This window comes from Palaemon carinicauda, chromosome 18 (assembly GCF_036898095.1).
Source record: "Palaemon carinicauda isolate YSFRI2023 chromosome 18, ASM3689809v2, whole genome shotgun sequence".
NCBI classification, from domain to species: Eukaryota; Metazoa; Arthropoda; class Malacostraca; order Decapoda; family Palaemonidae; genus Palaemon; species Palaemon carinicauda.
In genome coordinates, this window is record NC_090742.1 from 29572329 (window position 1) to 29584828 (window position 12500).

The 12500-nt window shown below is 35.9% G+C and overlaps 1 long non-coding RNA gene across 1 annotated transcript in view; it reads left to right on the top strand.

Annotated features, from left to right (window-relative positions):
* The window catches only part of LOC137657746 (uncharacterized), a 161672-nt gene that overhangs the window by 1169 nt on the left and 148003 nt on the right, over positions 1–12500 (top strand). The gene's annotated exons all lie outside the window — the stretch shown is intronic.

Consider the following 12500-nt stretch of genomic DNA (forward strand, 5'->3'; position numbering starts at 1 on the left):
CTGGAGTTAAAAATGTAGATAAATCAAAGGCAATGTGGTATTAGGAATAAGGTTTTTAGGTTCAAATGATTTATTTCATGTACATCATGATAGCACTTGAATATAACAAAGAAGCTTGCTGAAATATAACGTCAACATTTGTATTTAAAAAAAATCTGAACATGTAACTTTAAAAGATACAGTTAAACACAGCAAATCGTTACAATTGTTTGAAAGAAGAATAGAAATAGCACTAGGTTAAAATCAAACTTCTTTTGTTTATAGAAATAGCTGATCATTTTATTCAAATAAACAAAGATGATAATTCCAGTTTAACGAATGTTGTTAATGTAATTATGTATAATTAGATTACTAGATCATTAGAAGACGAAGAGCGGATAATTAATGAAGAAGGATGTGATATTAAGAATATATAAGTCAGTTGGTAGAGAAGTTTTGGGAAATGCAGTTACAAGGAGAAAACCATGGATATCAAATAATACTTGGGATAATATAAAAAGAAGACAAAGACAGACATTGATTTTTGGAAGTTTTCGTGGAAGTAATGAAAATTACAAGGTAGAGCATGCTTAGAAAAGCTAGGAATGACTGGAGAGTATAGTTATACAGGAAAGCAGATGAGGCTAACAAAGCTATGAATTTAGGGAGTGGCTATGATGTAAGAATTGCTCATAAAATTATTAAGGAAATCTCTATAGGGGGAAAAAAAAGCATATACCCATCAAAAAGAGAAATGGATCTGTTATAACAACCGAAGATGAAGAGAGGCAAAGGTGGATGGAACACCTTAGTGTGGTCATGAATAGGAGATACGATGGGAGTAACTTGATTGATATACCTGAAGCTAATGAAGACCTTGATGTGCCCATGAATGAATTTAGAGTGTTTGAAGTCGAAGCTATCTTTAAAAAACTCAAAGAGATGGCAAGTCCTTGGATACGATGGAATAACTGCTGAGATGATATGGGGCGAAGATTAGAAGACTCTCGGAAGACTTACAAGATTATTTTGTAGAATGTGGGGTGAAGAGGCAAAACCTAATGAATGGGAGCTAGGAGTGTTGGTGAAAATGGGAAAAGAAAGGAGACCTGACTGATTGTAATAATTACAGAGGCATCACACTTACGCCAGTCGTCATGAACATATACAGTATGCTCATTCTAAGGATACTAGAGAGAAAGATTGATGAAAAGCTGAGAGATGAACAAGCAAGATTTCGAAAAGGTAGAAGCTTAAGACATGTTGTACAGCAATGTGTAGAGTATAGTAATCTACTTTTGATGGCATTTGTGAACTATGAAAAAGCCTTTGATAGTGTGCACCAGCAAATTTTGTGTCTATTCCCGTGTTATTATGGAGTTCCTCTTGAATAGGTAAATTTGATTAAGTCTGTTCGTAAGCATAGCAAGTGCAAAGTTATCTTAATGGAGTCCTATCAAATTAATTTCCAGTGAACAGTATAGTATTCCAAAGGAATGTGTTGTCATCCTCATGGATTTTGTAATGCATATAACAGTTGGGGATGGTGGAGAAGGATTGAACTGGATTGGTAACAAGAAATTAGCAGACTTAGAGTGAGCTGATGACGCTGCCTTTATTAGCAAAACGCCACAAGACTTGCAAAGCTTGCTTACCAGAATGCATGATATATCGCATAAGGTTGGTCTCAAGATAGATAGAAGAGAGATAGTGAGAACAGAATATGCAATGGAAGATGAAATATCACTGGAAGGAGAAAGGATTAATGAGGTGGAATAATCTAAAATATTTAAGCTATGATCTCTAATATAGGGTCTTTAGAACTGGAGTTTGGTGAAAGATTGACAAGGGAAATCAGACAAGGGTAGGTTAGGTAAAATTTGGAAATCAAATCGCCTGAGATTATATATAAAACTCAGGCTATATATCAGTTTAGTGAGATCGTTGTTATTGTATGGACATGAGTCGTGTTATGACAATGAAGCAATGTCCAATAGATTTTGTGGTCTTGAGAACAAAGCCCTCAGAAGAATATTGGGAGCTAAATGGCAGGATATGATTAAAAATGAAACTATAAGAGAGATTACTCAAATGCCATATGTGGATGACATCATGGCGAGGGGTGGTTTGGGCATGCTCTTCGCACTCCCCAAGAGAGATCAATTAAAGAAATTTTCAACTGGGCTCCACAAGGCACTAGAGGAGTTGGAAGACCAAGGCCTACATGGCTAAGGACTATGGAGCGTGAAGTAGATGATGACGAATGTAGTAGTATTGGTTTAAAAGCTCAAGATGGAGACGACTGTAGCAATCTAACCGCGGCCCTTTGCTCAAGTAAGATAGAAATGAACTTTATGCAAAAAAAAAAAAAAAAAAAAAAAACATTAACCTTTTACAAACCCCAGAGTGTCTTCTTTGAAGAATTCAGTGTACTCATTGAGATGATTATCATTAGTTATTTGTGGAGACTTCAATCTTTGGATGGATGGCGCATCAAATCTTGATGCTTCAGCATTTAGTGTGTTTTTGGAATCTTATCAATTGGTGAATAATGTCGACTGTATAACTGCTTCAACTGGGCGTACGTTGGTCCTGGGGATGATCATGTTTTAGATTGCCTTGCTATTGATAAATAGCAAGCACGGGCTCTTGCACAGGCGGAACCTGGTTTTAAGTGATGGAATGAATAACATTGTATCTGATATAAATGTAGAAGAGAAATGCACTATCTACCCAATACACAAACTCATTATCTTTAGACTACCTCTACAAAAACATGCAGTGGTGGAAAAATAAACTTTAGGCATAAATCAAACTTTTCTCCCATTGTATTTATTGAAAAAGTTACAAAGAAAATAAATGATGCTACGAACATTCCCTGCGATCACGATAACCAACGTTTGTTGGGAGCTATGTGTGTGGACTGTCTTACAACCACATATAGTAGTGAGTAAATGTGAATATGATACCATGTGTCCACCTGTGGAAAAGACTATAACTGTTAAAGCCCAAGGGAAGAGAGGGAAAAAGACGTAAAGAAAGTGGAATCAGTTAAAATCTGAAAGCACATGGGCAGAATTCAAAACTGCAATATGTCAATACAACTACCTACTAAAAAAAAAGCGAGTACTATAAGAGAAAGACCCGCGAAGCGGTAAGAGATATAAATAAGTTATATCGTCTTCCAAATGGTATAATGAGAAATGTAAATGAAAAAAAGGCTTCCAGAGGGGTACAGTGACCAGGAGCTAGCACATAATTTTCTAGTATTCTTTAAAAACAAAATAGAAAATGTAACTAGGTCATTTGTAAACCTTCAACATCAGATTGATGATATACCAGGTACACAGATAAAATTAACGAGATTTAACAACATAACACAAGATGATATCATCAGGATTATCAAGAGAGCGAAGAAAACCAACTGTGAGATTAACCCAATGCCAATATCAGAAGAAACTGGAGGAAGTAGCCTCTAGTCTATCCGAAATAATTATGATTAGCAAATGCAAGCATCGACAAGTGTAATTCCCCAAATCTGAAAAGATGGTAATACAGTAGTCACACTGGTTCTGAAAAGTGCTCTGGATTATCAGGAATTAAATTCATATAGACCTATTTTGAATCTATCTTTTGTTTCAAAAGTGCTGGAATACGTAATTCCTGAACAACTAGTTAGTCACTTAGAAGAAATAGAAGCTTTCCAAGACAACCAGTCTGCTTACAGAAAATTATACTCAATGGAGACCGCCAGCTGTTCTGTTGTAAATGATATGCTGGAAATGATGGATGGAAATAAATGTGGTATTTTAATATTACTCGATCTCAGTACGGATTTTGATACATTTGTGTATGAAATGCTGCTAAATTATTTACGGTCCATCGGTGTTGAAGATCAAGCTTTCGAATACCTAAAAGACTACTTCGTTGGCAGAAATTACTGTGAGCAAATCAGAAACTCTTATTCATCATATGAATCTTTAAACAGAGAGGTGCCTAAGGGGAGTGTACTTGGCCCAATCTTATCGTTCATCTATACTGTCGGTCTATCGAAAAGACTACAAAGGCATGGTGTGAAGTTGAAACTATTTGCGGATGATAAACAATTTTATTTCTCCATAAATGATATAGATGACACAACTGAAACTCTAAACCGAATCATTGATAGTCATATGGAATTGATGACAATCAAACAACTAAAATTAAAAGAAAATAAGTCTGAGTTTATGGTGGTGGGAAAGAAAAACAGCGTAAGAAACTTAGGTGATATTGAAATAAACATAAGTAACGACTCAGTCCCGATATCTAGTCAACTTCCTGACCTAGGCGTATCTCTTGACTAACTTGTCTCTCAATGCCCAAATAGATAATGTATTAAAAACTGCTTGTTCTCATCTCAGAAAGATTGCTTTTATAAAAAAGTTCCGGGATGAAAATTCTGTTATTAACAGGATTGACTACTTTAACTCATCTACTATAATTTACCAAGAGTGCAACTTAAGCAATTACAAAACATAATAAACGGAGGAGCAAGACAGAAAAAGGTGTCCACCTAGAAAAAGGAACACTCCAGTACTAATTGGTTTTCATTGGCTGCCGATTAAAGCGAGAATTGAATTTAAAATAGGTATAATAACCCACCAAGTTATTAAAACCGGTTGTCCAAGATATCTAAGAGAATTGCTATAGATTGTACAGCCAACAAATCGTGTTGACACGAGAATAGTTACAGATGGTTTCAAACTATTGGAACCTAGATATATGTCTACAGTGGGATCTAGAACCTTTAAATATGCGGCCTTGAGACTATACAATAAGCTCCCCCGAGATATCCAAATGAATGAATAATTCTAAGGCTTCTAAGAAGAAACTGAAGACTATTATTCCGCGAGTGCTTCGATAGTGATGATTTAATAGTAGGCGAGTAATACGCGATGTGAAATGTCTTAAACGAACAAAATAAACGACTTTGGAGGTCCTGTAGAAAGTATGGTTCTCCTGCTGTACAGGACCTGAAAAGCAGCCCTGAAAGTAAAGTAAAGTATTTGCAATTGCCTTCCGTGACGAATAGGCAGCGGCACACTGGGGGTGGCTAATTATTGGCGGCGAATTGGCCGTGTCAAATGGTCCCCTCCCCATCTGTATGATTACCATTAGATATTTACCTGATAATTCAATTTAGATTTAATAAAATTTTGTACAAATAGTTTAAATCAGAAGGGGTTTAGTCATAAATGGTGCTTTATAACCTGTTTTGGAAGGAAAACTGAGCCATTTAAAGATAGTGGCATGTGAATGGAAACGATCTTAAGTTTGACAGAATCCGTGATCACACAAATACCAGCTCACACCATTCGACTCATGAGGCAGGGGAATCTGTTTCAGATATATATCCCCCAACAATTCACTATTCAACGTTCGTGAAATCGCGTATTCGTGAGATTTTCTGTAGAGCACATTTACAAAATATCCACAAAAATGTCATATAATTGCGAAATCTAGTGTAGAGCATATCAAAACATTGGCGATATATTTTTCTTTCCTTTCGGTAAAGGAATAACAGATTGTATTTTTTCCCTTTGAATCTTGCTTGTATTACTTTAAAATAGCATAAATTTTTAATAAGTGTGTAAAAAATTGATAGGATATTTATTAACGTATTGTAAATAAATCTTTCTTGAATTACAATAAAATAGCTTAAAAATACGAGTGTGCAAATAACAGGTAGGCTAGGTTATTTGTTGACGTATCATCAATAAATCTTGCTTCTATTACAGTAAAGTAGATTAAAAATACGAGAGTAAAAAAACAGGTAGGTTATATATTCACGTATCACTAATGAATATTAATTGTATTACTGTACAATAAATTAGCTACGGTTAAAATATGGGTGATTTGAAGAAAACGGTTTGGTTATGCATGATAGAAAACGAAAAGCTATAGTAAGGTTAACATTAATAAACTTCAATATATACGGTACTCGATATTTAGTGTAAGTACATTAATGTACTGTACAGTGGCGTAGGAGTCTGTCAGTGTGTGAGCACCAAGGGGTCACATCTGAGTATGGGGCGGACACTAGGAGAGCAGGGCAAGCATATATATATATGCCAATTTCATAGGAATTCTAAAGCCATATGAGAAGGTTATAAGCAGCTGATATTCAGGCATTGTGCAGGTATCTGTGATTCTGATACATTGTATCTAGTAAAACAGAGATGTACAGAAATTGGGTATATGAAGATTTATACACAATTATGGAATTGCAATTATAGATATGGAAACTATAAATTAAAGTGACGTGCAAAACACATTAATTCATGTTCGAATAGAAATTGTAGATCATAAGCATGGATATACAGTATAAGACCAGAAACTAGACTTGAGTCTATTATGTAATAACTGATCATAACTAGGATCACTAAAATGGCACTTGCATCAAAGCCTGAAAGGAAAAGGCTACTCAACTTCTTCATGCAACTTGGGGAACATACGATTGACAACCTTTTCCTTCCTTTGCCATGACGTTTGTTTCCAAAAATTTCCCTTGGACTTTGTGAATTGTGTAGCCCCATGCCAAGGAACGGGTAAACTGTGTACGCTTTCCCAACATTGGCCTTCTGCCCCATCAAGCAAAAAACTGGACGTCTTGCCTCTTGCTGAGCAAGGCTACGGGATAACTTTTGAACTGACTAATGGCAGTGGCCTCTATGCCAACACAATCATTGTAGAATTTAACCATGATGGTGTTTACTTCTTCTCCTGCATGGTCAATCCTAACAACTATGCCACAGACTCCATTTACTAGTCCATCAGACACATCTATGTTCAGGGTCATCATTACTCTGTCTTCAACAACTGCTGACAACCTCTCGAAGATCCCCTGTGTCAGATGGCTTTGTTGAAATGGCAACGTCAATGAGACCTGTTTGGACATAATTTTTTTCTTGTCGATGGCTTTGATGTGAAAGATCCATGGAAACGCACATGTTCATATGCTCCAAGTTAGATTCATCCACCTTCTTATTGGATTTGAACATGTACAAATCATCAGCTGGGTAGTTTGGATCGGTCTTGCAAATTTCCTCTTGTGTGTAGCCTGCTATCCTCAATTGAATCAGCAGTTGAGCAAACTCTTGATCTCCTCTCTAGCGCATACTTTCTGTCGACTCCATCATATGGAAGTTCTCCTCTCACAGAGACCCATGTACCCTGACGTAGATACAAATAGAAAATAAAGAAATCTGATTATCAGCAATAATGTCAGGCAGCATGTGAGATAGATAATTGAACATGGACTTGTAAAACCCCTTCTGTCAGAGGGAAGGCCAAAAACCTGATTCTGATCGACAGGCTGCAGTTGAAAGAGATCTTCCATGGCCAAAATGCTGACTCCTTCGAATCTGGAATCAGGATCAGGGTAGAGCAGGTCGGCTCCCAACATTGATACTTCTTTTATGATCAGAAGTTTCAATTTCTCAACTGAGACCTTAGCGTGTTGAGTTTCTGAGTTTCTCACTGACAGGTAGTTGGTACTATTTCTTGCTTCTGGGACCGCAGCTGAAACCCAGAGCAGAGTGCAAAGGCATCTTCTCTGTGTCAAAGGCTGCAATTACAATAACTGCTGTTGGTATTGCTCTAAGCTCATCAAGCTCAAATTTTCCCCACAGTCACTTCAAGAGTTTTGTTGTTTCAAATTAAACCACCTTGATGACATGGCTCTTTCCAACTCCTCCAGACCCGCTCAAGAAGATTTTGTAATGAAGTATAGGTCAGTCATGGTTCAAAGCAAACATGGCATCCTTTTACCATTAACGGTGAAACATCACAACTGTTTAAAGATCGCATCCTTTCTTTGTACTCTGGAAATCTCAAGTTTCTTTTTCAACTCTGTTGAGAAGTAAGCATGAATTTCTGAGCAGCGGCCATCCACAAGGTTGGGTCTTGGGTTTAAAAAAGAGCTAAGAAAAAAGTTTGACAATTGCAGCTTCGTTATCCATAATCAAATGAGGCAGCTGATATTTTCGGCGGCGGAGTCAATAACTCTTATACCAATAAATATATTCAAATGAAATTTTAAGGGAGTATTTGAAAATATATAAGCTGTGTTTCTGCGAATTTCCATGTTCATACCTGATATAGGCATTCCCTGGCTGTCACTTATGTTCGAAAGTGACGACTTTTAGCTAAAAAATCTGTGAGGAGGAACTAACTACTCCTAGAGTTTTACAGATATCCAAATCATTTTCACAGGGTTTGATTGGTGTTATGTGAACTACATTTAATTTGATTTACGTCTTGATACTCGCCAAAGAAAAGTCACAGTAGACATTTTTCGATATCGGCGGGAGTCCTATTTTCGGCAGTGCCGTAAATTATTCGTAGAAAACTTCACATATCTGAACTAAATTTTCGGGGATTTATGAGAGGGATATCTACTTTGTCCATACCAATTTTTATGTTGACATCTTCCATAGAAAAGCCACATCAAACATTTATTTCGGTATGGGTTGAATGGTTATTTTAGGCGGTGGAGTAAATTGTTCCTAGAATAATTCACATATTAAAATGAAAATTTCAGTGATTAATGGGAATCATAGTTTCTATGTTTTTGCCAAATTCCATGGTAATATCTACAATTGAAAAGACAGCTATCATGCAGCCTTCTAACATATGATGTTAAATGTATCAACATTACAGTGAACTGCGTGATAGTGAGCTACATTAACGAGAGACAATGCCTATCTCATTAAAAAATATCCGCCCCCAGTTCAGTAGTTAATACTAGAACAAACACTTTTTTACTTTACTTACTTTACTTTTACGGATTTATTTCTCGCCCTCCATCAGACACTAAAGGTCTGTTCAGGCGGGCCTTGGTGTGTGAAAAAATAATTTCTTTCCAGTTAATATTTTGCTCTGTATCATTATCAGTTATTTCGCTAGCATTTGTATTCAGGCTTAATAGTTTTCAGGTCACTATTATAACACTTTCTAAAAAGATAAGTCTTCAGGTTTTTCTTGAAAGCTGCCACATTATTGCTATTCTTGACATCGAGTGGAAGGTCGTTAAAGAGTCTCGGTGCAGCATAACTGAGCGTTCTTCCTCCTATTGCATGATTCACACTAATTTCGAATAGTCTATGTGGGTCATCAGAATGTCTAACTCTTACAGCGGCGCTGGTAGCTTCAGGGTAGGGGACCAAGCAATTACGGAGATATTTAGGCTTATCACTTGTAAGTGCTTTGTGAGTCAACAAGCAAATTTTAAATTCAATTCTAGCCTTAACAGGTAACCAATGTAGATCGATCAATGCAGGAGTTATTCTCTCCCTTAGTTTAATGCCTTTTATCAGTCTAGCCGCCCGGTTTTGCACATTTTGAAGCTTTCTTAGTAGTGTATTGGGCAATTTGTAGTACAGAGAATTGCAATAATCAAGCCTTGATATTACGTGACTCATCACAAAAATTTTTGTACTACCCTCTGTTAAATATTTTCTAAAAAATGCTATGTTTCTCAGGTGATAGTTACACACTTTCACTGTGTTCACAATTTGGTCCCTCATTGACATATTACAATCTATCAGTACACCCAAATTTTTCACAACAGGCACAATCCCAACATCAGCATCACCAATTTTTATACTTTGAATTAACTGGTAATTTTTCAAAGCCACCTTTGTGCCAAAAAACTTTATTTTCATAGGGAAATAGAACCGGCACTTTGCATGCACAAAGGTAGTCTCCTCTATCCTTTGAAAGTAGCCGCTGAACAATTACAGTGCAGTATTTAACACATCTAGTGAAGAATGTTGGGAACTAATTAAAACAATGATTTTGAAGGATCGGATGTTGTTGGGAGAAATCCTATTCTTGCCAATAAGTTGTCGTCTTCCTGATAAATAGGAAAACGATATTAAAGTTAATTATAGAGAAAATTATGTATTTTTTTTCATTCTTCATACATTTCAAAAAAATTTTATTCAGCTTCTCCTTAGGGTGAATGCATTGTACTATTATCATACACTAACTAAAACAAAACTCGAGTTTCTGGTGTTTTTGGTAGCCAATCAAAATGAAGGATATATATCCAAAGTAACCAGTCAAAATTAAAGACATTTTTAAATTAGAATTGTTATGTTCAGAGGATTCTTGAGTGTTTGTTTCTTGCTGTCCAAAGGTCTATCATGAATGGCAGAGACAAGAGAACGGGACAGTACCCTAGCACGGCAATCCCCTTGATATGATCAGCGCCCAAGGCCCTTCTCCATCAAGCTATATAGACCAGGGAGGCCCCGGCTATGACTGCTGATGACTCAGTAGGTAGATCTAAAGTAGTCTCCCCAAAATCTCATATCAATGGTCACAACAATGATGAGTTTTAGCCGTTGAACAGCTCGTTAAGCCAAATGCTGTTTAGTGTATATAAGAGAGCCAGATTAGATTTGGATCTATAAGTTTTAGAGTTTCTGATTATTCATGCAGGCCTACTGCTCTATAAAGATAAAGGAAATCAGCTATTACACTCTTATTATTATTATTATTATTATTATTATTATTATTATTATTATTATTATTATTATTATTATTATTATTATTATTATTAGCTAAGCTACAACCCTAGCTGGGAAAGCAGGATGCTACAAACCCAAGGGTTCCTACACAGTAAATGCTTTGTCTCTAATATTACCATCAGCTAAATGTTTAGTGTATACGCCTACGTTTGTTCATATTTATATATGCGATAAATGGCTTATGACCCTGCTGCGTTTTTTTTTTTTTTTTTTTTCGATTTCATCATATTTTTTATCCGCATTCATTATTCATGAATTGATTGATTTATTAGTAACTCATTTATAGACTCACACTTTTATTATCCAATTTTATTAATTATAGACACTAAAGGAAGAAATTATAGCTTTAAAAATTCTTGAAAATCTTGAAAGGGGCTTTAATCTCACCAGCCAATAGGAAGAGTGCTTCCAAAGCCTTTAGCCAGATTACGAAGCTTTTGACCAATAAAAAGGACGATAGGGAAGTTAGGCAAAGTGGAGGCCTCTGATTGGCCAAAGCACCAACTCTGGCTTGGAATTTCTCACTGTAGTTCTGGAGCGAGAGAAGAAGGTTGTCAAGGTAAGTTAGTGGGAGAAATAATCTGATAAGTGAAGTTTTTTTTAGTATTTTTGGGTGATGTGCTTAATTTTGCAACGATAGACATCCGAATAACCATTTGCAGCTATAAGAATATTTCGAGATATCGAAATTTATCCATTTTCGACAAAATCTGGTAGCCGGTGATGTCTCGTAAATTACGGTCTGCCATTACACCGTCAAACATTTTTCCCTTTTTTTAATATTCCAAGTTGCCGAAGACATTGTTGTGCATATCATATAAGGTAGGATCGTGAATGAAAATTCCAACCCGCTTACAAATGGTTGGTAATTAAGTGAAAGGGATCAATGTGGCACTTTCTAAGTAGATAAGTACAAAAGAATTATCCGCACATAAGGCAAATACTCTCCTTAGGCACTTATGTATTGATACTAACGTACTAAGTAGTGCAAACCAAATGACGTTTCTATGAAGTATACATATGTACATAGTTTGCCTATTTTCTCGTTCGATTAGGCTTCGTAAATCTTAAATGATAGGTCTATACCGTATGAATACTAACGAGTTAAACACGTGCTTTTGATTGGATGCCATTTTTTTTATAGAAATGGTATAACAGATTTGCAAATGCTCTTACCGTCTCCGTGAACAATTTAGTTGTTCAGGTTAAGTGTCAGCCATTACTCCAACCCCCCTGCCCCACCCACGCCCATTTACTTATTCAGTACCCTTGATATATAAGTTATTGAGTAATAAATGTTAATTTCAACTAATTTGCTTTTATGAAAATTACTATAATATTGGTTTTTCTATCGAGAAATGTCATACCAAGCTTCTCACTTAAAATATAGGATATTAAAGTAAAAGGAAAGCTGCCTTTTTATTTGTAATATTTCCCAATTTTTAGTTTATGTATATTTTCCTGACTCATGCAACGTTTTTACGATCTTTAGTGGCGTATCATATATTGTTTATAACTACAGTATAGAGACCGTTTAGTTTTACTCTTCCAATTTAGCGAAAATGGTTTTGTCCACTTTTGCTGAAAACAAATACCTTAATTTACGTCACTTTACTTTAAGAACTTCTCTGATCCCATACTGTTCGGTAACCCTACTTTCCACAGGACCTACATAGTCATTTTATCATATGAATTTCACACCACATATTGCTCGTTTATTGTTAAAATCCACACAATTGGAACACTTAGAAAACGAAGAAAGTCTTCATTTTCTTCTTGGAAGCCTTAATATCCTTAGTTTCTCCATGGAAGCTTAAATATCTTCAGTTTCTTCTTGGAAGCCTTAATATCTTCATTTTCTTCTTGGAAGCCTTAATATCCTTAGTTTCTCCATGGAAGCTTAAATATCTTCAGTTTCTTCTTGGAAGCCTTAATATCTTCATTTTC